The sequence below is a fragment of the Anser brachyrhynchus genome (assembly GCF_964034855.1).
Source record: "Anser brachyrhynchus genome assembly, chromosome: 15".
Lineage (NCBI taxonomy): Eukaryota > Metazoa > Chordata > Aves > Anseriformes > Anatidae > Anser > Anser brachyrhynchus.
Window position 1 is genome coordinate 13,681,147 of NC_137733.1, and position 24,097 is coordinate 13,705,243.

Here is a 24,097-nt window from a genome sequence, read left to right on the forward strand (position 1 = left end):
TCCAAATATTAGAAAACATGCCATGGTACAGAGGTTACAGAAGGTATTCCCAAAACTCTGCCCTAGTAAGAACAGCCTTACTAACAAAGGATTGGATCCTTGAAGGAGTTCAATTTTTCCTGGTTAGTTCGGAGCACACTGAACAGCTTGTGCAGTAAGCGGGACCTGGGGGAGTATAGGCCCTCGACAAATCAGCCTCAGAGCCTTTTGTCTGGTTGTTTGTTTTGTGCAAGGCAGGTACATGATGATATCCCTGGTTGTTTGTTGTGCTGTTGTGATCATAATTTCTTTTTAATACAGGGTTTGATAATGTATTGTTTTCCATTGTGCGTAAGTAAACAAGTCACTCTTCTGAGTGCAATTTTATTAATGAGTCTATTCCCAGTCTGTGACATTATTTTTACCTGGAGTTATCACGGAGTCCCAGGGAACACACATTTCATTGTTATTACTTATTATTTTACTTTGCGCAAATTGTATTAACACCTACCGTTACAGAGGCATTCCATAAGTAGGTTTTACAGCAAAAGCAGCAGAGCAATGGGGTCAGAAAGATGGCTGTACACCATATATTGACATGTACGATCAGTAAAATGTGCATATGTTAAATATTGTAAACCATTTGGTAAATGTGTTTGCATAAAGAAATTTAAGCACGTAGAAAGGTTTGACTCCTTTTGAGGGCATTTGGTAGAGGTGTCTTTAATGTAAGAGTGAGGTAGGGAGTAAGTTAGCCTGAGTGAATGTGGAGGTTTCTATTTTTGATTATAGAGATAAGGAAGAGATGATTAAGTAAATTGTCTATGAGGCTGGCAGCGTTACTGACAGGGTACTCTTTCAGTTTAAGCTTCTAGAGGATGCAGTGCTCTCAGATCTCTGCCAATCAGCATGATAAAATACCCTTTTGATCTTGGAAATTAATAGGTTTGATCCAGTCCACATGGCTAGCTTCTTTAGAAGAGCAAAACTTGGGAGTCTCTGGGTTTGGGGGCAGGAAATGTAGCAAATTGCTGTTGATTATATGCTTATGTTTGTCAGAAGCTCATCAAAAACATTATGTACCTGTGAAACATTTAATTTCTAACAAAATGTGACTTTTTCTCCAGTAAAATTCCTCATCAGATTTGAGGGAAAGTTGTTCTTATGCAAACAATGGAAGCCTTGCTAGTGGGTTCAGGAGTACATTGTGTAGTGAGTCACGGAGGGCAGAGGCTGCCTGGTGGAACACAGAACAGGAGAGACAAACCTGTGTTTTCTTGGCTATATTTATAGATGAAATAAGCTTCTCATGCTTTTTGTACGTTTTCCTGAATTGGAAATAATACTGCAAATCCACTTGTGTGAATTCCGTGTGTACCGTGGCATGTAGATTGTAAACATTATTTCTGACAGTATAAAGAGATTTGCTAACACTTCAGTAATTTGGTTTTTAAAGCAAATTTGTGTTGTTTGTATTATGCAACCAATAATATACTTCTCACTTTAATTTCATATCTTAATTAATGCTAGAAATAGTCTGTGATCATGCATGCATAACAAGTTCTGGGCAAAGCAGAAGGTAATACCAGCATATGGAAAAGAAAACACTTAAATGCATGCGGACTTGATACCATGAATGCAAAGTCTATCTGGAATGTGAACAATAGGAATGAGGCAAGGTGGAAAGCCAAATATGGATTTGCTTGTTAGAATAAATATTAATCAATGAGGACGATTTAAAACCTCAAAACCTCATAAAACATCCAAGATAAATAAACATTTTAAGAAATTGAGCCAGGAAGAGTAATCCTATGTGTGTTGAGGAAAGACCCTGGCCATAAGGCATTGAAGTGTCTGTAAAGGAAATGAGATTAACATGGTGGTCACGAACTTTGATCTGAGGAAGAAAAGAAACGTGTGATAGGTTAGATACAAGTGAATAAACCCCTTCAGTCCAATAATAGGAAATAATCAGGCAAAAATATGGTCCTGAAAGATCGAGTATGCAGACAGTGGTTGCAGGAAAATGGTGTATTTTGGAAGAGTAATAAATAATTCCAGAAAGCAAAATCTGAAAACAGATTTGTAAAGGGACATACAGGACTGGAAGATATTACATTGAATTGTTGCTGTCTGAATCCTATCAGACTTTAAGAGATGGCACACGTTATCTTCTGTTAGGACAGGTCTAAAATAATCAAGAATAATAACAAAGAAAACCGGCTTCATTATTTCAAGTGTAGAGTGGAATATCCAATCTCTGTGTGAGTATATTTATATATTAATTGAGTGCAACCTTGCTACATGACTCGGCACACATTGCCACTTTTATTGAGGGCAGACGGAAAAAAATATAGATAATTCCCAGGGTAGTCATCCACTGAGAACACACTGTTAGAGATGCACAGCTTGTTATTCCTTGAAGGACATCAGCATCAGACTTGCTCCAGCCTACAGGAAAAACACGTTTGCAGAATCCAAGTCTGACAGCTGAGAAAGCAGTCCTGTTCTGGTCCCAAACATAAGACTGACACTAAGAGAAAGGTATAGTCCTAAGGTAAGCAGAGCATGAGTTGCAGGGCCTGTATATTGCAGATTGAAGTCACAGCCTTGAATTGTGGATGGAAGTAAATGGAGTTTGAGCAATATCTGGAAAATATACCAAACTGTCTGGTGAAATCAAACTGATATCCAAAAGCCAGTGTGTCATGTCTGAAACTAAAATGAGATGTTATAAATCACTCCTGAACTTAAAAGTCTTTAAATCAGTTGAACTGTATATAAAGCTAATGAAAATCTTGAGTTTTTATTTACCCATGTGTAGATCCACCTTGTTAATAACAAAGAAAAATTTGGCTAAGCAACTATGAAAGCCAAGGGTTTACTAGCAGTAATATTCACAAAAATCAGTTTCTTTCTGACTCAAATACATCACTTGCTGCCTGTCAAAAATTCTGCAGATTTCCTGTTTTGGAGGATTTCAGTACTAACTCCGTCACTGGAACTTCCCAGCTTGACCAGAGGCGTGTTAACTTGTTAACACAGATAGTTAACCTGTCACTGAGCTGTTGCAATCTTTTTTTCTTAGATACAAGTAGCACTTTAAGGTTTTCCCAATTGTTTTTACTGTAATGTTCTTCCCTGCTTCCATCTATTCATCGATAGGTTTGATGATAGTGTCTTAAACTGGTCCTTGATTCTTTGGGGTTTTTCTTTCTTGTCTGTTCTCCCACAGTTAGACATTGCAGCACAGATGGTCAGTTCTCTTCCTTGAGACGTTGGCTTGCCAGGGGGATAGAATGGCAGGCTTTTGATCTTACCAGTGTTGGCAGGACACTTGAAGATGGAAGTATTCATTAAAGTAAGGCCATCATAAAGCTCTTATTTCCTTGATATACACTCCTGTATATCAGCTAAATTTCTCAGAAACCTTGCCGCAAGCTTCCTTTGGTTGTAGCATGGAACTTTCAAAAAAAAAAAAAAAAAAAAAAAGGATACATGGCACTTTTCTGTAGTTTGTGCCACTTATGCATGAAGGTGAGTTTTTTGTTCATTTTTTTCCCTTTTTTAAACTGGAGAGAGACTGGGCAGCAGAGAGTTATGAAGAGCTTCCCAATGGACCTGTCAGGGTTTCTGGTATGTAAGTCAGGAATTTAAGAAGTGTTTAAGAACAAGTAATAGGGAGCTTTTTATTACTGTAAGTTGCTGGCTGAGGTAGTCACTGCAACGCATGCAACGAGTGTCCTTGTTTTGTTATTTAATGATGACACGGCAAGACTCCAGTGCCACTTAAGAAGTTCGAAAAACCCTGCTGAGATCTTTCTATTATTAACTACAATGCAGTGCTATAGACGTGAGCACCGCTGGCCCACTTGCAAACTTTTAACAGTATGCGCTGCTATTTCAGAGCTTATTCCAAGGATTTTTATGAAAAACTTGAGTAAGTGTGCCCCGGTAAGTGATTTAAATGGCAAGTTTGCAAAAGGTGGCTATGTGTAAGCTGTTCTGACAGCTTAGATACTCCTGCTTCAATTGGTTTTGCAGCGCTAATCATCTGGAACTGCAATTTGGGGCCTTGCTTCTGGACCTCCTTATTAAGCTGTGAAATATTGAGATGCATGTCGCTTCAATAGATTTATTAGTAAATTAGGTAGTCTCAACACCTATTCATAATACCGGGAGATGCGGAGTGCTCTGCAGACTGATGTCTTTTTTCTGATGCAAGCTTTGTATAAACAGAAAACAAGACTGATGAAAATTTTAAAAACCTTGCCAGCCAGCATTTTTGAAGAGCCAATGATAATAAAGCCAATTATCATTTAACAAAGATATTTTTTTCCCTTGAGCACTGGCAATGCTGCTTAGAAAAAAAGAAAAAAAAAAGTTGGGGGGGTAAGTTGGGGGCTAAAAATTAAACTTCTGGCTTGGTTGCATTGCAATTAATTTAAAATACGAGGGTATCGGGTTGTTCTGCCCAGCTTCCACTTTTGTTACAAGAGGACATTTTCTTCTGTCATGGTAGTCATTGAAATGAGGCTGAACAGTCTCTGTTTGTCTCTGGTTGAGGCTTATTTTGTATTTTGATTTAATGCATCATCAAACCCAAAATTTTACAGAAGGAAGGAGTTCAGTTCCAGACTGACAGGGTACTGACTTTACAGTGAAAGTTTTTGTTCATTTTTTTGGTTATAAAGAAAAGTTCTTATAGCACAAGATGTTTAGGCCGCTTCCAGTGGCAGTAAATATAAAATATTCTTTACACTGTTAGAAAAGAAAGTGGAGAAAAACGTGCCATTTTACCTGCCAGTGTAGTTGATACAATGCTGCTTTTGACACCCTTCTGTCAGGTCTGTTGAGAAGATCAGTTCTCAGAAGGCTCTGGGCAGACATTTTCCTCTCTGGAAGAAAGCATTTCACACACGTAATTTTTCATATTAACCACCAAGGTTTGCTCAAGTCAGCAGATGTTGAGGATCCTTCATGGCTATGTTTGAAACATACTGCTGCATGAATTTTTCATTGCTAGTTCCAGCTTTCAGGTGCCGGCAGAGGGAAGGGAGTGGGCAGGACCCCCTAGAGAACAGAGATCTCTATTCTGAGGTCAATTTCGTGCAAGTCCTATAAACTTGTCAAAGTGTTTTTAGTTCCTGCCAAAGGAATTTACTCCACTTAGCCTCTGTGGGTCAGTGCTGTTGAGGTGAAATTAATGCCTCAATGATGCTTTTTTTTTTTTTGAATGGGGGAAAGGGAAATGAACGGGATGAACTGAAATTGCATTTCTGTTCTGTGTTTGTACTGTACGTGCCTGAGGTTGTGATCAGATACTGGGGAAGTCCAATGAAGCACAGCTCGGCCCTCTGTGCACTGGTTTTAATTCATTCCTTGAAATAATGACACTTCTCTCCTTTCCCATTTTCTGCACAGGCATTGCTTTCTCTTTGTCAGGCAGAATTTCCAGGGAAGATATCCTGGCAATTGCCATGTGTGATTTCATGAGCAAATGTGTGCCTTCACTTTGATGATCACTTAACATTCTTTTGTTATCCAAAAAGTTAATTTGAAGGAGGCTGTAGAAGTGTTTGGGATTTGAAATTGAACCTTAAGGATAAAGTCTGTGTAAATGCCATCTTTAACGCCCTGGAAAACTGCTATAGTTCTTGATGCTTTTTCTTTAGTCGTGGCTCCAATCTGCTCTAATACTAAAGGGCATATGTTTTTAAGCAGGAATATTTGTTTATTGTGATTTTGATAATAGTTTGCATACAAATTAACTATGCTTTTGATATGCATATGTTTAAGTCAAAAGCATTTAAGTAACAATTATAGCTATAACAAAAAGGACTAAATTGAGTTAAAGATTTGGTTTTGTTGCGTTGGAACAAATGTTGATTTAAGCTTTGTCCAGGGCTAGGAATTATGTTGAAGGCTAATATTCTCAATGGTTTGCCCTATTATCTACTGCGAGACATAATTGCAATGTAGAATCATATTATATGCATTACAAAGAAATAACAGACTATGTTCTGATTTTAACAACATTCTTGGGCTCCAAATTTCCCTGCCAGATCTTTTCTGTAATTCTGAGTCTTTCTTCCCCTTAAAGGAAAACTTTTCTCACTTTTAATTGTAGTGATGTAAAGAAAAGCCTATGGTTAAAGTCATAAATTGGTAAGCTGCAGGAATTAGATTAGGCAAGGAACATCTGTGGCAGCTTGAACTTTTCTTTGGCTTTGCTCAAATATTCTATCAGTGTTCTGATAAACAGCAGAAAGGCTGGTTTGTCTCCAGCTTCTTCCTCTGGACTATTTTTGATAACACTTATTGTCACCCATGGTGCACTTTTGCATCTGCTGCAACTGCCCCCTTCCAGGTGACTCGTGGCCCCTCTGCTAGCAGGACTTGACTTCCAGGTGACTTTCCTCAGATTCATTATAAGATTTTAAGTACGTCAACCCTAGTAGAGGATGATGTCTTTTTGGAATGGAAAAACAATAAAATAAACTTTCTGTATGTTTTTTTCAATCTTACTGTTAAAGAGAATATAAACAGCAGAAATCAACATATAACATATTTAAATATCTGGTACTTGATTAATCACGTTACGTCAAAAAAATGTGGAAAGCTGTAGATGCCTACTTTATGGAAATAGTTCCTTCTTTTTCTCCCAAATGCCACTTATATAACACTTGTTATTATGGAGAATCATCCCTAGCTTGTGAAGCTGGGAAAATGCACACCAGTTGAGTGTATATTCCTTTGGCATATGTACATACATTATGCAAACTGAAAAACTGGCAAACGTAGAGTTTCTGAAATCCAACTCATTATTTTAACGTAGATTCTTGTTACACTTGTCTGTTTATAAGGCTTGTTTTTTGTCTGTAAGAGATCTGGAATACACACACACTCTCAAAATCCTGGGTTGTCTTCTAAACCCTTTTATTTATATCTGACACATGCAATTAATCTCTTCCTATCTCTAATCACTTTTGCTATTACATTCATTGGAGTGATTTGTATCCTATCTCTGTCACTGCTCTGTAATTGATATGTGGAGATAAGAGATTCTTAGAGGACACAAACAAGGAAAAGAGAAAATTGAATTTACCTTGCAATCATTTTACAAAAAGTGACATACATCAATTATACATGCCATACAGGAAAATGCCATCTTGAACAAACTGTGATCATTTTTTAGAAGGCCAACATAAGAGAAATGCCAGAAAACTTTTCTGGACAGAAAAGTATTGCTAGTTCAATGGACGCGCTTTTTAATCTCGCTGATTGACCTACAATTCTTTTAAATAGTATTTCAGAATTTACAAAGAAAATATTTTTGATCAGAGTTTTTCTTCAGAGTCAGTCTTGTACTAGTATTCTAGCATGGAATAAGATGAAAGGAGGCTGCTGAAATAAGCATTATTTTGATCAGACATAAAAAGATGGTGTTGGCCAGTCAAGATTGAGTCATCTTTCTGGGCTGAAAATGGTAAAACTGATGCTATAGACCAATTGCAACTTAACTGCCTTCTGCTGTGAAAATAATTCTGTCTAGTTTCTTTATTCTATTTTAATGCAGTGAGGAAATAAATTAATTTGCTGCTGCCTCTTGCTTAGGAACTTTATACCCGTGATTAGTTGGTGTGAGAATAGAAGTGGCTGCCCATAGGTGTAAGTTTAAGCAGTACTTTTGAATCTTTGAAAAGCTTTTTAATGTGCACTGATAATACTACAAAAAATACTATCAAGTAAATAGATATGATAAATAATATAACAGTAACAGAAATCATAAACCAGAAGATTTTAAGAAAAGCAACATCCAGTGCTGGCCCCATCCTGGGACTGTGGGACTGGCAAACCATCTTTTCCCTAGAATTCTATTTCTTTATCACGTATGGGCAAGATAAATTGTCCTTTATATAAACTTAGAGGAGAAAGAAATACAGCCGTTTGCAGGCATTCATAGAGAGCTTTGAGTTTCAGTTTATATAAGTATCATTACTCTGAAGCTTTAAAAGGAATACCTACTAGAGACTCTCATATCAATTTACCCCTTTTGATCTCTTACGAATCCCCTTCTGTTATGCTACACTCCTGGGGTATTCTAAGTAGCTGACATGAAATTTTTCTCTTCTTTTCACATCTTTACAAAGTTGGGTGTATTTAAAATAATTTATTTAGAGTTGCTAAACTCTACTGAGAGGTGCTTTTTAACAATAAAATACTTTTTTTTTTTTTTAACTTAGTGAAGGGAACCTTAGCTTAAAGATGCTATTTTAAGGGAAAAATCACTTTCAGAGGGAAAAACATCTACATAATATAGGGCTGTGACAGCTCTGTATGATTCTGTAATGAGACAGTTTGCCCTGGCTCTTCTGTCAACAAGAGGATAAAAAGATACAAAGCTCTTCCTTAATAAAATAGTGAGGAACATCTTTTCTTATAAATTGGATAAACTTGCAGAATGTCACTTTTTATTCACAGGAGTAGTACTTGCTCTTAAGTATAAAAAACAATAAGTAATTTAGGATGTAATTTGATGTTCTTTAAACTGTCATTGTGTTAGGCAAGTTTGAAATGTCTTATAAACAATAGAGATTAGGCATAATAAATAAGCACAAAACAGCTGTTTAATAGAATAACTTTTTCACTTACCGCAAAAGCTTAACTATTTCCTAAAGATTGTCTTACACATGCTAAAGGCTTGCACAGCAGACCTCTCCCCCCTTCCCCCCAGCATATTTACAAAAACTAATTTTCATCTCATTCTTTCACAAACATATGGTTGCTTGAGGGTTATCATTTTTAAAAGTTTTTATACTAAAGATGTTTTTAATCTCTTCTCAATATACAACACAGAGCGGGGAAATTAAATAAGAATAGAAACTCCTCACATCTCTGTCTCATTGTTCTGCCAGACATACTTGATTTGTCTAAGTAATTCTGAACAGTACATAGCCTAGTCTGCATATGAATAAAATTCAAAAATATTAAAACTGCAAAATAATCATTTGAGACTTAGGACATGCCTGACTCAATGTCATCTGTACAGTTTAACTCTTCTCCTTTGCATAGGCACGTTATGGTAAGGCATTTAATTTGATTGTTCCTGTTTTCTTCACTAGAAGAGACAGTGTGCAAACAGGAACTTGCCACTGTTCTGTTTTTCTGAAATCACTTAGCCAATTTTTGCTCCAATTTTTAACAAAAATGTTTAGTATGGAAATCTATTTAGATTTTAGTAAGGACTTGCTAGGAATTTTAAAGTAATTTAGAATAATTTGACTTTCCTCCCTCATTTATAGTAGGAAGAGAAACTCAATTTGACTGTAACCTGGGTTGCTTCACCTGATGTACATTAAAGCTGCATCGATTTCTTGCCTCCTTGTTTGCACAATGGGAGCTGGAAATTGCCAGCCCAGGCTGTCCATAAGCCTTTCATGCTCATGCTGCTCAGCCTGGCCTGTTGGCGTTTGCCTCTGCAGAGGGGTGAGATGTCCAAGTAATCCATGTTCTGTTTTTTTGTGGTGTTGGTTGTTTTTTTTTTTCATACAAACTACACTGTAAGGTAATAAAAACACTGGATTATTTTTCAGGTGCTGACTATTGTCTATATGTCTAAGCACCTCAAAAATAATTCACAACCCCAAATTGTGTATTTGTATGGTGGATAAATCATTTTAGTTATTGAATATGGGAACCGAGTTACACCTGTAATCAGGAGAACATAGTTGCTAAATGGTGTACCCATAAAGAACTGAAAGCTTTCTGTGCTAAAAATAAAGGGCTGTGGCAGCCAGGAGGGCGCACACAACATCCTAGACTCCATGGCCCTGCTCTTGAAAAATTGTTGTTAACTTTGTCCGGTTATATTTGCTGTTAAATATGTTTAAAAGCTGAGAAAAATTAGCTTACTGCTCTTGTGTATAGGGAAAATATTGCAGTGGAGGGTCTGTTGCCTGAAGAAGGAAAGACAACAGAAGTTGTGTGTAGTAGTGTGTTTTGTTTTGTTTTTTTTTTAATTCCCATTTGATCCTAATGTACTAAGGAGTGATAAAAATAAAAGCTGGCCTATTTATTCTGTGTTGGCTATATTTGGATCCACTCCATAAAGCCGTGTGCCCATAAACCTGGCTCGGTAAAGGCAGGGAAGGTGCAAAAAGTCGCGGTGCCGTATCCTCCCCGCATGCTGCCTTCCCCTGTCCTCGCGGGTTTGTCAGATCACTGAGAGTGATACTGTCAGAGCTATTACAGAAAGTAATTGGTAGCGAGTGATTAAAATTGCAGATGGCCTTTTCAAGGTGATTATTTATATTAAATCAAGTCTGTAAAAGCTAGCTAAAAAGGCCCATGAAACCGAAAAGGGAATATGCTGAGGATAATTGCAGGAAAAGGGCGTTTTGCATTCTCATGCTAGCAGATATGCCATGCTTGTCCAAAAAACCACCCGCCCAAGCAAAATAAAAAAGCCCAAAAAGCAACATCATAGTTCAAATAGACCTATTGTTATCAAGGGAGGTGGAACTAAATATCTGCCTTTTTGTACTGGCAATCTCTTTGCGCAGAGAACTTGCCGCGTCTCGCTCCACTTTTTGAAGTATGTTATCCCAGGTCATCACTGTCACCACTGAGCAGCGATGGGTCTGCGAAGTCCTCTGTACACACACAATGTAGTGTAATTAACAGTGATCTCTTCCTGTTCTTTTCCAATTACAAGTGATTATGACAAATGCTCCTTTCCACATAACCGTGGAACGAGGCCAAGAATAACTGTGGAGCTACTTAATTTCGTTTGGGGAACTTTATCTCGCAAAGCAAAGGTTATCTGGGAATCTTAGTTTAGCTCAAAATCTAGGTTTCACATTGTTCCATAGTTTAAAATGGAAATTTGAGATGTAGGGAAAGACAAATGAAGGGAAAGTTGAAAAAATACATAAATGTCTTCATTTTGAGCTCTGCTCATTTTGTGTGTGTGTGTATATATATATTAATAAACGAACAGAGAACTTGCATGTGTCTCAATAGCATTGAACTTAGAGCCCCAGGGAGTGTTTTCTTGTGCATACTGTGATTATAACTCATCACTTTCTGACCAATTTCATACTTTCAAATAAAACAATTTTCTATGGTTGCTTATACTTCAGTGTATTATTAGTGTATTGATTCCCAAACTTCATGCTGGACTGTCTAGTCTGCTTGTGAACTGTAAAACGCCGTGGGATTTATTGTAAAGATTTATATAAGATGTGTTGTGCAATTATTGCTTATTACCTTTGGTGTGACAGGAATCATTTGTTTAATCATTTTCCCTACAGACAATTCTTCTGCTTACCTGAATTTTGTGGTCATTGTTACGTTAGTGGTTTTGCTGCATATTGATTCTTCGTCTAAATTAATATTATTTCATTTATGGATATTCCCTTGGTATATTTGATAGAGAATTCTGCTTATTCCACTACAATAATACTTATTTCTAACCATATTGGCATAGGAGCTGGTCTGTGGCCTACTTGACAAAAACATTTGTTGCATGCAAGTGTTGTAAAAAGCTGTGGTGGTTCTGGTACCTGTACTCAGCTGGGCGACTCAATGAGGGCTAGCTTTCTGTTTACAAGACAGGAAAGCAGCATGCTTTTACTGAATAACAAAATTCATTGTCCGTTGGTTGGTTGGTTGGGTTTGTAGAAGACTGGCACAATTGCTTTCAGAGGGGGGTTTGTAATGGAAGAGGCGACAGCCCTCTGCTTAGTGTGGCAGTCTGCAACTCTAGCAAAGGGGGAGGATGAAATAACGCTGTGCATCTGGGGTTTATGGCTAGCCAGTGCAGGTGGATAGCGTTATTCTTGGTTCACTCTTGCATCACATATACCAGAGGAGGTGTTTTTAATTTTGTCAAAATATTTTCAAGTTGTGAAACTTAAAACATTCAAGTTAGGAGTTTACTGTGAATAATGACCAAGCTGTTTTCCTGAAAGTCTTTGCAAGCTCTGTTTCTTTAAGGCAACTTCTTTTCAGATCTTTTTCACTGCATTTATAAGAATATATATAGTTTTGTTGTGTTTTTTTTTTTTTTCTCAAGGAGACTATATGTTTAAATTAGAGGTTTATGAAGTCAGCAGACAATCCTCTATTGCAATCTTTAAAAGACTGAGCTTTAATGGCTCAATTATCCTGTTTTAGTTTGGTGTGGATCCGATGCTTCATTTTAGTTTCACTTGACAATGTTGCAGGCAACCTTGATGACTTCTTAGTATCTTAACACAGTATTTACACATGCTTCGTGACATAGTATGCCAGTGGAACAGGAAATAAAAAAGAACACTCGCGCTAATGTTGAAGGTATTACATTTGTATTAAGTACTTACTCTCTACTGAGTGATATTTTTTTAAATATTCATCAGAAGTGAATATGATTTACAGAAGTAATATTTATGATGCAAAAGTCTGATGGCCACATCTTTTAAGAAGAATTTTCTAACCTAAAGTTAACCTTTATGGTGCACCATAAGCTAAGCAATTTATAGGAAGCTTTGTGAAGGAACATAAACAGCAAACCTGCCTGCATTTGGTGATCCTTCTGACTTCAGAAGAAATGGTCTCGGGAAAAACACTGGCCTATAATCAAATTGCTCTGCAATTTAGGTCATTTTAGCATCCAATTACATTTTTCAGACATAACTATTAAAAAGAAGAGGGAGGGGAGACAATGACAACTACAATTATTATAGACAGCGTATGCTGTAAAGAATAGGACATTTTGTGAAATCTGACAGCATTTGAAACGTATGACAGAAAGCCAGACAGCTTGTGTTTGTTTTGTTTTCATTATTTTTAAAGGATACAGTGGGGTTTTAAGTTGTCTCATTCTTGACTGCGGTGGGCTTGTGTTTAGAATGAGGTAAGGGTGAACTGAATTGAACAATCAGTGCGGAAAGAAGAGACGCTCGCATCCAAGTCATCTCGCACTTACTCAGTCTTCTGCAGATTTAGCAATATGAAAGGATGGGCCTTGTCTTTATTGCTAGAGTTGTTCCTTTAGATGAACTATGTAAGATGTCTTTCCTGTTCATGTTTGATCACCATGGGAACTTCAGAATGTGTGTTTCAGAAAGACTCCTGGGTAGCAGTCCCCGGAAACATGCAAAGCTCACCAAAACTGTCTGGTAGATAATAATAATTAAAAAAAAAAATCTCTATGAAAAGTGCAGATCCTGATAAAGGGAAGGAATGCACTGAATCATAGAAACACATACTGCTTTGAATGCATTGCTTCCATCAGGTTGTAGATCTCAGTTTTATGAGCTCTGCAGAAGATGGTACAGTATTTTTTTTATTTTTTGTTTTATTGCATGCAGTCCGTTCAGAAATTATAACACAAGCATAAGAGGGAATGAGACTCCTCTGTAAGGGACAGCAGGTTACTGCTGTAAGTAATTCTCATTTTGCAATTTTACTCTATTTTTACCAAACAGTGAATTGTGAAAGCAACATAAGCAAGTTGCTCATGCAGTTACAGATTTATGGCAATGTGATTCGCATTCACAAGGGGAGTGTGTGTGTGTTTGAGAGAGAGATTTATTTTATTTTATTTTATTTTTTGCAATATGCCACCATGATCCTGAATTCAGAGATTGATTTGTAAGACATTCTGAATCAATTAAAGCTTTAATCAGCAAGCAGCAAATTTCAGATGGCTCGTGGACTAATTTTACCATCTCCCATCAACACGAACCTAAGCTGGAAAAAGAAAACAATTAAGGAGATGTAATTATCTGTCCTGATTACTGAATTAGAAGAGTTTGTGTTTATTTCATTGCTATATAAAAGGAGAAATCTACTTTGAAAAACAATTTGAGGCAGCTACTAAATAGCCAAGATTTGCAAGGTGCAGTGTAGGTATTTGCTAGGACAGTTTTGGAAGAGGTTTGTAGTCAACATCTGTCATACAGGATCTATATATTAAGTTTTGGAGGCTACTGCTTTACAGCTCTGTAGTGTACTACACAAGATCTAGAACTGAGAGTGCATTTCTTGCCGTTGCTTAAAAAAAGTTTCTCTTTTCGAGGCAGAGTCTCATTTGTAATTACTTATCCAAGCCTTAGCTCCACTTATATCTGGTGATTGCAAAAATCTTGCAAATTCTGGAAGCCAGGAATTAATCTTTAAGTTTTACCATTCAATGGCAACCATTCTAGAAAACAGGGAGGGAAACGCATCTCTGCATGATCAAACTGATGGTCTAATGATCCAGTGGTATTGTTTTCCTGTTACCAAGTGACATTACTTTAAGTTGTTGGGATTTTGCTTGGTTTACAATGAGGAGAGCCTGTAGAAATATACCAAACTTACTATATAATTCTTTCTCAAATCAGACTTTTAGGTTTGGTAGGATTTATATTTTTGGCTTAGTAGAGAGATGAATACAGATTTGTGACCGACCTTTACTTATGCTTATCTGATCTGATGAAAATCCGCAAATTGCATAAAACCTCTCATAAACCCCTAGCTTACCATGCTAGTGTAATTTCTGATTGAATGTTTAGCACAATGTTAATCCTGACATATTTAGCTTCCACACTGAAGGGTTGTTGCTGTATTCTGTGCGAAGTTCAGAATAAATGCCCAGAACTCCAGTGAGTTATTGGTCAATTACAGTAATTGGAAGGAAATGTAAACAAGAAACCTTACTGTTATCCAGCAGGAGTGATACCTCTATTTTTTATTAATGAGCAGTAAACAAGCCTGTCACCAATCATTGATGCTGAAAAATGTGCCACATAACTTATTCCAATAAATGGTATAATTCCTACATAGCATATGTGTCTCTTGGTAGTACTGGGTTTATTAAATACTGTTGAACAAAATTTTCAGTCGAATGAGATTAAAACTGTCTCCATAAGAGAACTGAACCTTATTTAAGCAGCAAGAGATAAGGCTGTCTCACCCACATTTGCTTTATAGAAGGTTGATTTTATAGTGTTGGTGATACTCAATTAATGGCTTACTATATTTTGAGAATAGTTATTATTAAAAAAAAACTAAAAGCACAATCACTGCACAAATACAAATTACATCCTATCTGCTAGAACACACTAGTATAAAGGTCCAACCAGTCTCTCATTTACACAGTATCACATAAATTAGAGTTTAATAATATTGTAATTTATGCAGATTTAATAAATATATTTGACTTTCAGAGCAATAAAATGGGTTGTGGCATTATCATAAAGGTAATTATTACTGGTGTTGTCTGCTGCATTTCATTTTTAAATTAAGAAAATCCATAATGATAGGTATGTTTGAGAGGAAATATATGATGTTCCCCAAGGACCCTTAGTGTTAATACACTCTTAATTCAATACTTATGCTATCTAGAGTTTCTGGGTTATGTTGCTTCTGGCAGGATCCTACATGAACATCACCTTCCTCTTCAGAGATGAAAAATAACTGTACTTAAGCTGTTTGCCTTTGTTTCCTAAGCTGACTAGATGAATAAGTAAACTTTTGCAAGGATTTTTTTGTTTTAAACTTTATTCTGTCTTTACAAGCATAAGTGCAATAGGACTGGTAATCATCAGTGTCAAATTTCCCTGCTTAGTTTTACAAAAAGCACCAGTGCATTTAAAGTGGAAAGAATTGGTTGCATTCCTGGAATGCCATGTAGAGAACTGAAAATACAGAGATTAGGCTGTGGACATATCTCTAGGTTTACTTAAACACATCCCACAAGGATGACTTTTCGGATTATGAGACGGGAGAGAACAGACAGTAAAATGTGTTCTAAAAACAAAGGTATACTCTGTCAGCAAGAATTTAAGAGAATTCAAACTAATTTACTTTAAACTCATTGAAGGCTTTATGTGCTATGGGCAAGTTGTGTATCCCCTCACTGTGCCACAGTTTTTTCGGCAGCATCACAGCCACTTGTGAAAGTATCATGGACTTAGCGGGAGCAGAGAGTCTGAAGTTCTGGGTCTGCAGTCACATTCTCATCTGAAGCCCTGTTGGGTATTGCACCATTCAGATAAGTAGATTTCACTGGAATCCTTATGTGGAAAAGGTAGTTAACATTTTAGCAGTCTTCTGCGTGGTTGCCTTCTATATGAAATGCAGTGCCTGAGGAATCTTTGGGCTGTTGACCTAGAATTCTTATTGATCAAAACTTTCTTTAAAGCATTCCAAACGTTCCTCTTCATTCTCATAGCCATCACTTCTAGTGGCATTCTGACGTTATTCATGGAAAGAATATATCAAAATGGATTGGTCTTAGTCATGTTTCACACAGACTTGAGTATGGAGGGAGAAGACATTTGCATGAGATCAGGAAAAGTCTAGAGCACATATATTTCAAGGAAGAAAGCAAATTGCAGTAGGTGATGACTTGCTGGGGAGGGTAGGAGTCTTTTGCCAGAGCTAGCTTCCTCTCCTGTGTTGATGGGCAAACAGCATTTTAGAAAAATGTCATATTGAGAGATGAAGGAGCAAGTTTCTTAGAGAAACAAGCTTAGAAAGGCTTCTTCTATAATGACTTGAGAAAAAGGGCAGCCTGCAGTTGGTCTGCTTCTTTAGTAACCAAAGAGCAAATAAATGTTAAGTCTGTTTTCCCGGGAGACAAAGAGTGGATTATTCAGAATAGGGAGTACATGCAGAGTTATTACCTCACCTGGCAAAATAGTATTAGCAGGACAGGTTTTTGCTTACCACAAATATCACAAGGTTCCTTTATTTACTAGATGGGTCATAATGTATGTTAACAGACATCTTGTCTACAGGAAATCCAGATGGTTTCCCTTCTCTGTCTTCTCCTTCTACTAGATGCAAAAGGTCAGAAGAAAAGCAGCAATGGGAATTCTTGCTACCGGCATAAGACACTTGACTGTGCCTGCATCAGTACGATAGACTTTAATTTCCTTTACACTGAACTAAGGTTAGACTCTCTTAAAGGTCATTCTCTGTGCAATAGGGTTTATTTTGTTTTGCCATTTGTTTTATTTATTGAAAACAGCATCTTTCTTGAGTAGCAAAGTTGTTTCCCCTGCTTTTATCTCCCTTCTTCTTAAGTTGCTTTTCAAAGGTGTTTCATTACTTCCTAAGCTCTAAAGTGATTTGTCTGATATTATCAACTTGCAAAATCTTTGAGCTAGGAGCATTTTTATACTGCAGTAGTGCAAGTTACATAAAGATACTGTGACACTTGGAATTGACCTTGCCCTTATTAACTCCAGATTTGACAGTACTCTGAAATTATCCTATTATCTTTGTCAGATCCATCAGGTTCTGGTGATAAGCTCCACCATACATTGGACATGACCAATGATCTCATCGCACAGTTTTTTTTGGAAAGTCAAATGTTTTGTTTTATCAACCGATGTCGGAAAAATAGTTTCAGAATGTTCCACTTCCCAGGCGGTTGAAGTTCTTAGTTTTAGAAATATATGGGTGAAGAGCTCCATTCTAAAACTGGCCAGAGCTTGCGGCTTCATAACTGTGAAAACTTCCTCCATAGATATATGGGTGCTGCTAAAAGACTGCCTGCTAAGGAACACCTTATTCCAAGACAGATAATCTGAGTGTGTACAAGTATGCTCAGTTGTGTGACTACATCACAAACTGGAAAACAAGAAATAGGAATAAAAAGGTGCTGTGAATATTTCACCAATTTGAGACAATATACTCAGGAAAATGAATGATTTCTCTAGTTTTTGTTTCAGCTGAGTTGGTGGAACCTTCCGTCGTGGCAGGTAGGGAACTGAATAAATAGCTTACAAATCTACACTAAAAAAAAAGTGACCTGATTCTTTCCAGGGCTTTTGTGCTTTCTTTCCTTAGACATACCACAGTTTTTAATATGTGCTTTCATGGCACTCAAAATACGAAGTCTATTGCATTAGATTGTTGGAGCCATGAGCTGTTTCAATTCAGAACTGACAACTGAAATCTAATGCTTGTGAGATTTGACTGCAGCTTCTGATTTTAAGAATTTGTGCAATAAAGATATTGTGAATTCTGGTCATCTTGAAATACAGGAATGTAAAAGAACAGCGTTTGTTGTAGTGAGTTTTCAATGGTACTCGAACTAAAAGGTGTGCTGGTTTAAAGTGAGAAGCAAATCCACTTTTTTTGGTGGGGATCTAATTCTTCCTCCCTGTTCCCCGACACCCAAAACACATTGATTTTGTTACTTTTGTTGTTTAGGATCTTACCAAAGTATTTTTCAAGGTTAAATGTATAAACCCTTGATTATAAGGGCAAAACAGAAATAAAAGTAATTCAAATGTGGGTTTTAGTGTGTGTAGGAAAATCACCTGTGGAAAAAAAAAATGGGGCTAATAATATGGCAGCCTTAGGAGTAAGGATAGGTTGGTTTTATTGGATGAGGGAGTCCTCCTCTGGGCAGATGTGGGAGGATTTTGTTAGGTATTGGTCTTATTATGTAATTCTGTAAATGTGTTTGTAGGTCTAGATGTCTGGATTCAAAAAGAATAAATTATCTTTAAAGTCCCCTGTTAATAGTCAGGTATATCCAAACATTATACCAAGAAGAGTTGAAGGACTGCTATGAAGTAAAGAGAAATTATTATTTTTTTCTGCTTGTTTGATAAAACACTGGAGAGGCCTTGATTCCACAGGAATTGTCGAATATTTTTAGATATTTTTATAAAACGGGGCTTGATGGAGGCCAAATGATAATCTTAGTGTTCTGCTTTCTGATATAAGAGTAAAATACCCTGAAAAATACCAGGTGGCTTTGTATTACAGCGGTGCCTGGTGGTGTGTCAGAGCCTTGTAATCGGGGTAACTTTGGCTTGGAGATCATGTCATTAAAGTGAGAACCCATTCATGTCTCACGTTTTTTTGTGTTGCAGTAAATATTGGCTGCTAGTGAGAACGCTCTCCTTGCTGTGGCCATTTTGAAAACATCTCAGGAGAACATAACAATGCTGCTGTATGCTCTGGAGGAAGCAAAGGCAGACTTTTTTCTCCCACTTCATTCCAAGGATGGCGCTTCCTCCCTTCATCCTGAGGGCCAGTATTCCTTAACAACTAAAACAGAGCCCTATTCAACTCTTTCTTCTCCAACTAAATGTCCGTAAATGGGAGATTTGTCTGCATGAGACGTAAGCACAAAGCGCTGAACAGAGCTTGTAATAATCACAACAGAAGTTATAATCTGAGTGGTTGTTTGTTCTGATGTCAGACCAGAGAGCTGTGACTTCTGTGGTGCCCAACCAGTTAGTTCCGTCTCTTTTAATGGCTTTTTCCTGCTACTCTACAATTATTTCCCTTTTCTTCTTGCCATTGCTCGAGTAGGGCACTGAAAGCGGAGACAACAGCAGAGAGAAGTGTGAAGGCTGCTGGTTGAGGATGTGCTTTGTTCCAGGCTCCCGGAAAGCTCTCTGGATATAGCTCTGACTTGGAACAGGACCTCGTGTCCTCTGTTTGACCGCTCAGTGCCATTCTGCCTCTATTCACACAAATGATTGGGTTTAGCCGTCTTGTTCGGTCGATAGGTTTTGCATCATCTATTTTTGTCTGTGGGTAATGTTGCGCGTTTCCTCCTCTTCCTCCCTCCTCCCCTTCGCAGAGCAAACATTGCCACGCTTGAAGTGCTTCTCTTGCGTTCAGAAAGTTAGGGTCTGAGATGGAGCAGAGTTGTGATCTGATTAAAATGATTAAAACTATATACAGAATGCATAATTAACCTTTGGCCTGGCTGTCAGGGGGAGCTGATGCATGGAGCTGATAGTGTATCTGTCCATGGCAGCAGGCGTATGCTACATGCCTTCCCCCCCCGAGAACTTTAATCGCTTGAGATAAAGAGCCAGGAGAGAGAGATCAGGGCTGTATTAATCCTCTCAATGGCTTTATAATTTCCCCACTATTCTGCTGCTGGTAATCAAGAAAAATAATGCTGGCTTAATCCTGGATGCCAAGGTCAATCATCCCTGAGCCTTTTGATAGTAAGGATGTCATTATAAAAAGAGTTTTAATGAACATAATTTTCCTTGCATACTTTGGGGCCGGAGCTGTGCATGTGATTTCTTGTTCCTGGTGGAAGAATATTTCTTGGTTGGAGTAATAACCGGCCCATTTTGGTCATTTTCTAACAGCTGGTTAGGGCAGCAGGATAACCACGGCAGGCAAAGGCTGTTTTGGGAATGTGCTGCAGGAGAGGGCCACCAATCAGCCCAGGCTCGTACAATAGCAATGGAAAGGCTGTTTTAGGGGATTGGCAGGTGAACAGGGGCGCAGAAGGACAGTAACAAACAGTGGCGAAAACATACACCAGGTACCATTAGTTCTTCCTGTGGTCCTATCAAACACAACCATACAGCATCACACGTGATTCCCCCGATGTTCTTTGCCCTGGGTGCTGCTGTGGACGTGGCGTGCAGGGCAGGTACACAAACTGCACAGAGGCAGTTCCTTGGACTCTGGAACGTGTTTTCTGGTGTGATTTCAACCTGTCACAATTCCAGTTCTCAAAAAATACTTCAGAAGTGGGTTTCTTTTTTGCTGTTTCTGAACTGAGTTGAAAAAGCTTTTTAGCTGCTTTATGAAAGCTGACATTCTGAATGCTTAAAAAAGCCGGTGCTGTAAATAATGCTGCTTACCGTCACATTTAACTTAATTGTGCAATGCTTTCAAGATGAGAAATGGTGAAAGATATGTCTGTCACTGAGACTGAAGTCTAAAAGTGCTAAAAAGGCAGAGCTGACGCTTGTACAAAAGTTAATGTTAATAGTGGGCTGCTCTCGTGAGAAAACATATCAGCTGTATTAGGAGAAAAAAGTGTTAAGGAGTTTTCAATTTTGTCCCCATAGGTAACGTTTCAGTTAATCCTATGAGATTATTCTTTATTCTTGCTTCTCACATCCATGGTTGATAACATCTAGAAGTTAAGAAATGTGCAGAGGATATTAACGCTTTTGCTGGCTGCAAAACAAACCCTTTCCTTTAGAAGCCTCTGTTAGGAGTTGCTAACTTGTGACCCTTTTTTTTTGTTGTTGTTGTTATATTGCAATCCATAGCATCTGAACCATGAAACCTCCTATTTAAAGTCACTGGAAGAGGGGTTTGTTTTTATTTAAGTATATATTTGTAAAAGGATACTTCATTTCATACAGCACATCAGTCCCTCTCATTGCTAACTTCTTACAGAAGAATACTCAATGCCACTTAAAAGACAAAAACCATAAAAGTAGAACAGGATAAAATCCTATCTTAAGATTTTGACTTAATCCACCAAAAGCCAAGAATTCAAAGGAAAAGGCTTTTTATTCCACCGTTCTGTTGTGTTTAGTGCTATTGCACAAGAGCAGTACCTATGGCGCTGTCGTTCTGCCTATTGCAGTATCTGGGCAGCCCACATAGCGTAGCAGTGGCTGAGATGCTTAATCAGGTCCTCAAGTACCCGCTTCCAAGGTTCAGGTGACAAACCATTTCTTTCTTAGAGTCTTATATTTATAATACTGGCCTTGCATAATTTGGTTGATTGTTAGGAGGGTGAGGAGAATTCATTATTAAAAATACTATTGGGGATGTAACCATTGAGATTAGATAAGGTGCTTTCAAAGACCTTACGTTTTCTTGAGATAATATATATTATTTCACCTCTGCGGTGAAAGGTTTTGTGTTTTTTTTTAAATAGCAGTCATTTTATCCAGAGGCAAGATGAGTTATATGTTCTACATCAGCATATTTTCCTCTCAGAAGATGTTTACAGCATTCCAGAAAAAAAAAAATAAAAAAAAATTGAGTGATATTTTGATGTGACCCAAAAAAATGGTAGTTCTTCCGCACAATGCATTTTGAATGCAATGTTTTGTGAGTAGACAGTATTTTAAACGAACCCAATTATAATAGTAGCTGAAATATTTATAGTGCCTGACTATAGCTAGAATATAGCCCTTTTGTTTTTTAAATAATGCACTTCTCATTGTCCATATCCCCTTATACAGGAAACGAGATACTGGAAATCATTCTTTTACCTTATGTACATGGTTTTTATATTTGTTTTGGAAAACAAAGTGGATGTTTGCAATAATTATGTCTTAGCTTGCCTTTTGGGGCTTGAACTATATGTGCTCTATCTTGACTTGACTTGCTGGTTTTGTTGCAGCATCACCTTGAGCTATAAAAAATCTCTGTGTCCTGAAGTCTGGTATCATTTCCACTGAAGTATAAAGCTACACTGAGAGGAAATGGTAGCTGCTTAGTCTAGGGTCGCAATTTCAGTGAACGACAAAGGGGCTTTACTAATGTTTGGTGGAATAAAATGTTTCTTTGATCCAAATTTCTTTCCTTAGCCATTCTCACTTTCTTCCCCACAGAGAAACAAGCACTGCTGAAAATTAGGCTGCTCGTTCAGATCCCTAACTCCTGGAGGAGTTTTGCTTTAGGCCGTAAGTGCCAGTCGCTTGTTAGTTCTCCAGAAGGTTCCTCGCAAGTGCCAGGGGCCAAGGCTATCATTGCTAATCTAATTGATTTGTTTTGTTATTAACAAAACTAAAATGTGTTACTGTTTTCCCATGGAGTTCGCCTTGCTTCTGAGAACTGCGAAGACAAGCTGTCGGAAGGTGGCACTGGGACAGGCGGGGATTCGTCGGTAATTAATAGATGCTCCAGCAGACAGTGAGGTTGCCTCTGCTCGCTTTCAACCTGCAATCCGGGTTATAATGAAGAAAAAATGTTACTGGAAGGGAATGCTGTTGTAAGGTAATGTTCTCTGGCTAGGTAGCGTTGAGGTGAAGAGGTATTTCTGCAATAACAAAAAGTTCTATTCTGACAGTGTTAAACTGAATGATATAGCACTCTTTGTTTTGTCTGATAATTTCTGATGCAAACTGATTAATAATTAAGTCTGTTGTTGCTGTCTTGCTTGAATTAGGATGACTAAAAAGAGCCATGTTTATGCTTCACTTCATTCAAGTGGAGGATGGGTAAATAGAAAAAAAAGTTTTATCTGTTTTTATAAGGGGATATATTTTTATAACCAGTCAGGTTTCTAACAGGTTTGCAGCTTCTCTCTTTAATTTCCAGTAGTGAGTAAAGGTCACACAGCAACAACCTGGTGATCTGAGAGGAATTAATAGTCATGGAAACACAGGCTGGAGGAGGCTAAAAGGCTCCTCTGGAGATCATCTGGTCCACCCCCATGCTAAAGCAGGTCACCTAGAGCAGGTTGCTCAGGACTGTGCCTATCTGGATTTTGAGCATCTCCAAGGGTGGAGACAGCATGACCTCCCTGGGCAACCTTTTCCAGGGCTTGATCACAATTCCAGTTAAAAAAAAAAAAAATAAAAAATTCTTATGTTTAATCAGAATTTCTTGTTTGTGTCCCTTGCCTCTTTATCACTGGATACCACTGAGAAGATAATATCAGTTTATGGTTGTTTTCTCTGCAGTTTGTTATGAAGACAGTGGGTGAAGCTCCCATTCGGAGCAGCCTGAAGCCAACGCTGTGCTTGTTTTCATATTGTCATCACATGCCAAAGTCAGCTCTCCTGTAGCCCGGATGTTATTGGCAGCATTCAGCACTAAAAGCAAAAAAAGAAACATAATGAGCTGTGCCCTGCAGAGTAGTTATGTTGGATAATTGCACTAATAGACACTGTGGATTTCACAAAGCCTTTTGCAAATGAAAATATAGGGCACATTAGTGAATAAATCAATGGCAATGCATTAATAGACTATGGCTCTGTTCTCCATTTACTCAGGGAAACTACTTGATAATGTCATTTTGTTCAGTATATCATTTCAAAACAATAGCAGTTTCATCATAGTTATAATGACTTTGATAAAACGTTGTGTGAATGGAAGGCCTGAAATTTGACTGTTGATGGAATTTGGGGATTTGAGTATTTGTGGAGAAGGTTCCATTAAAGCTGAATATTCCAAAAGCAGCATAAAATTTTGATCAGTTTGTTATGTGAGATCTTCAATGCTACAGAGTAAATGTTTTAAAGCCTGTGAAGCTAGGGCAATGATAATGTAACGAATTTAATATTTTTATACACTTACAACATTGTGTATCTGGTATGAGGTAATTTGAGTTCAATTTGCCTGTCAGTGTGTGAGCAAGTAAAACTGGGGTAGATCTGAAAGCTGAAGCAAT

The 24,097-nt window shown here is 37.7% G+C and overlaps 1 protein-coding gene and 1 long non-coding RNA gene across 9 annotated transcripts in view; both read left to right on the forward strand.

The window, feature by feature from the left end:
• Positions 1-23,303, forward strand: LOC308178123. The gene is made up of 2 exons (XR_013939609.1): positions 1-22,385; positions 22,518-23,303. It is a non-coding gene; the product is annotated as an uncharacterized lncRNA (long non-coding RNA).
• The window catches only part of SDK1 (sidekick cell adhesion molecule 1), a 393,578-nt gene that overhangs the window by 183,728 nt on the left and 185,753 nt on the right, over positions 1-24,097 (forward strand). The gene's annotated exons all lie outside the window — the stretch shown is intronic.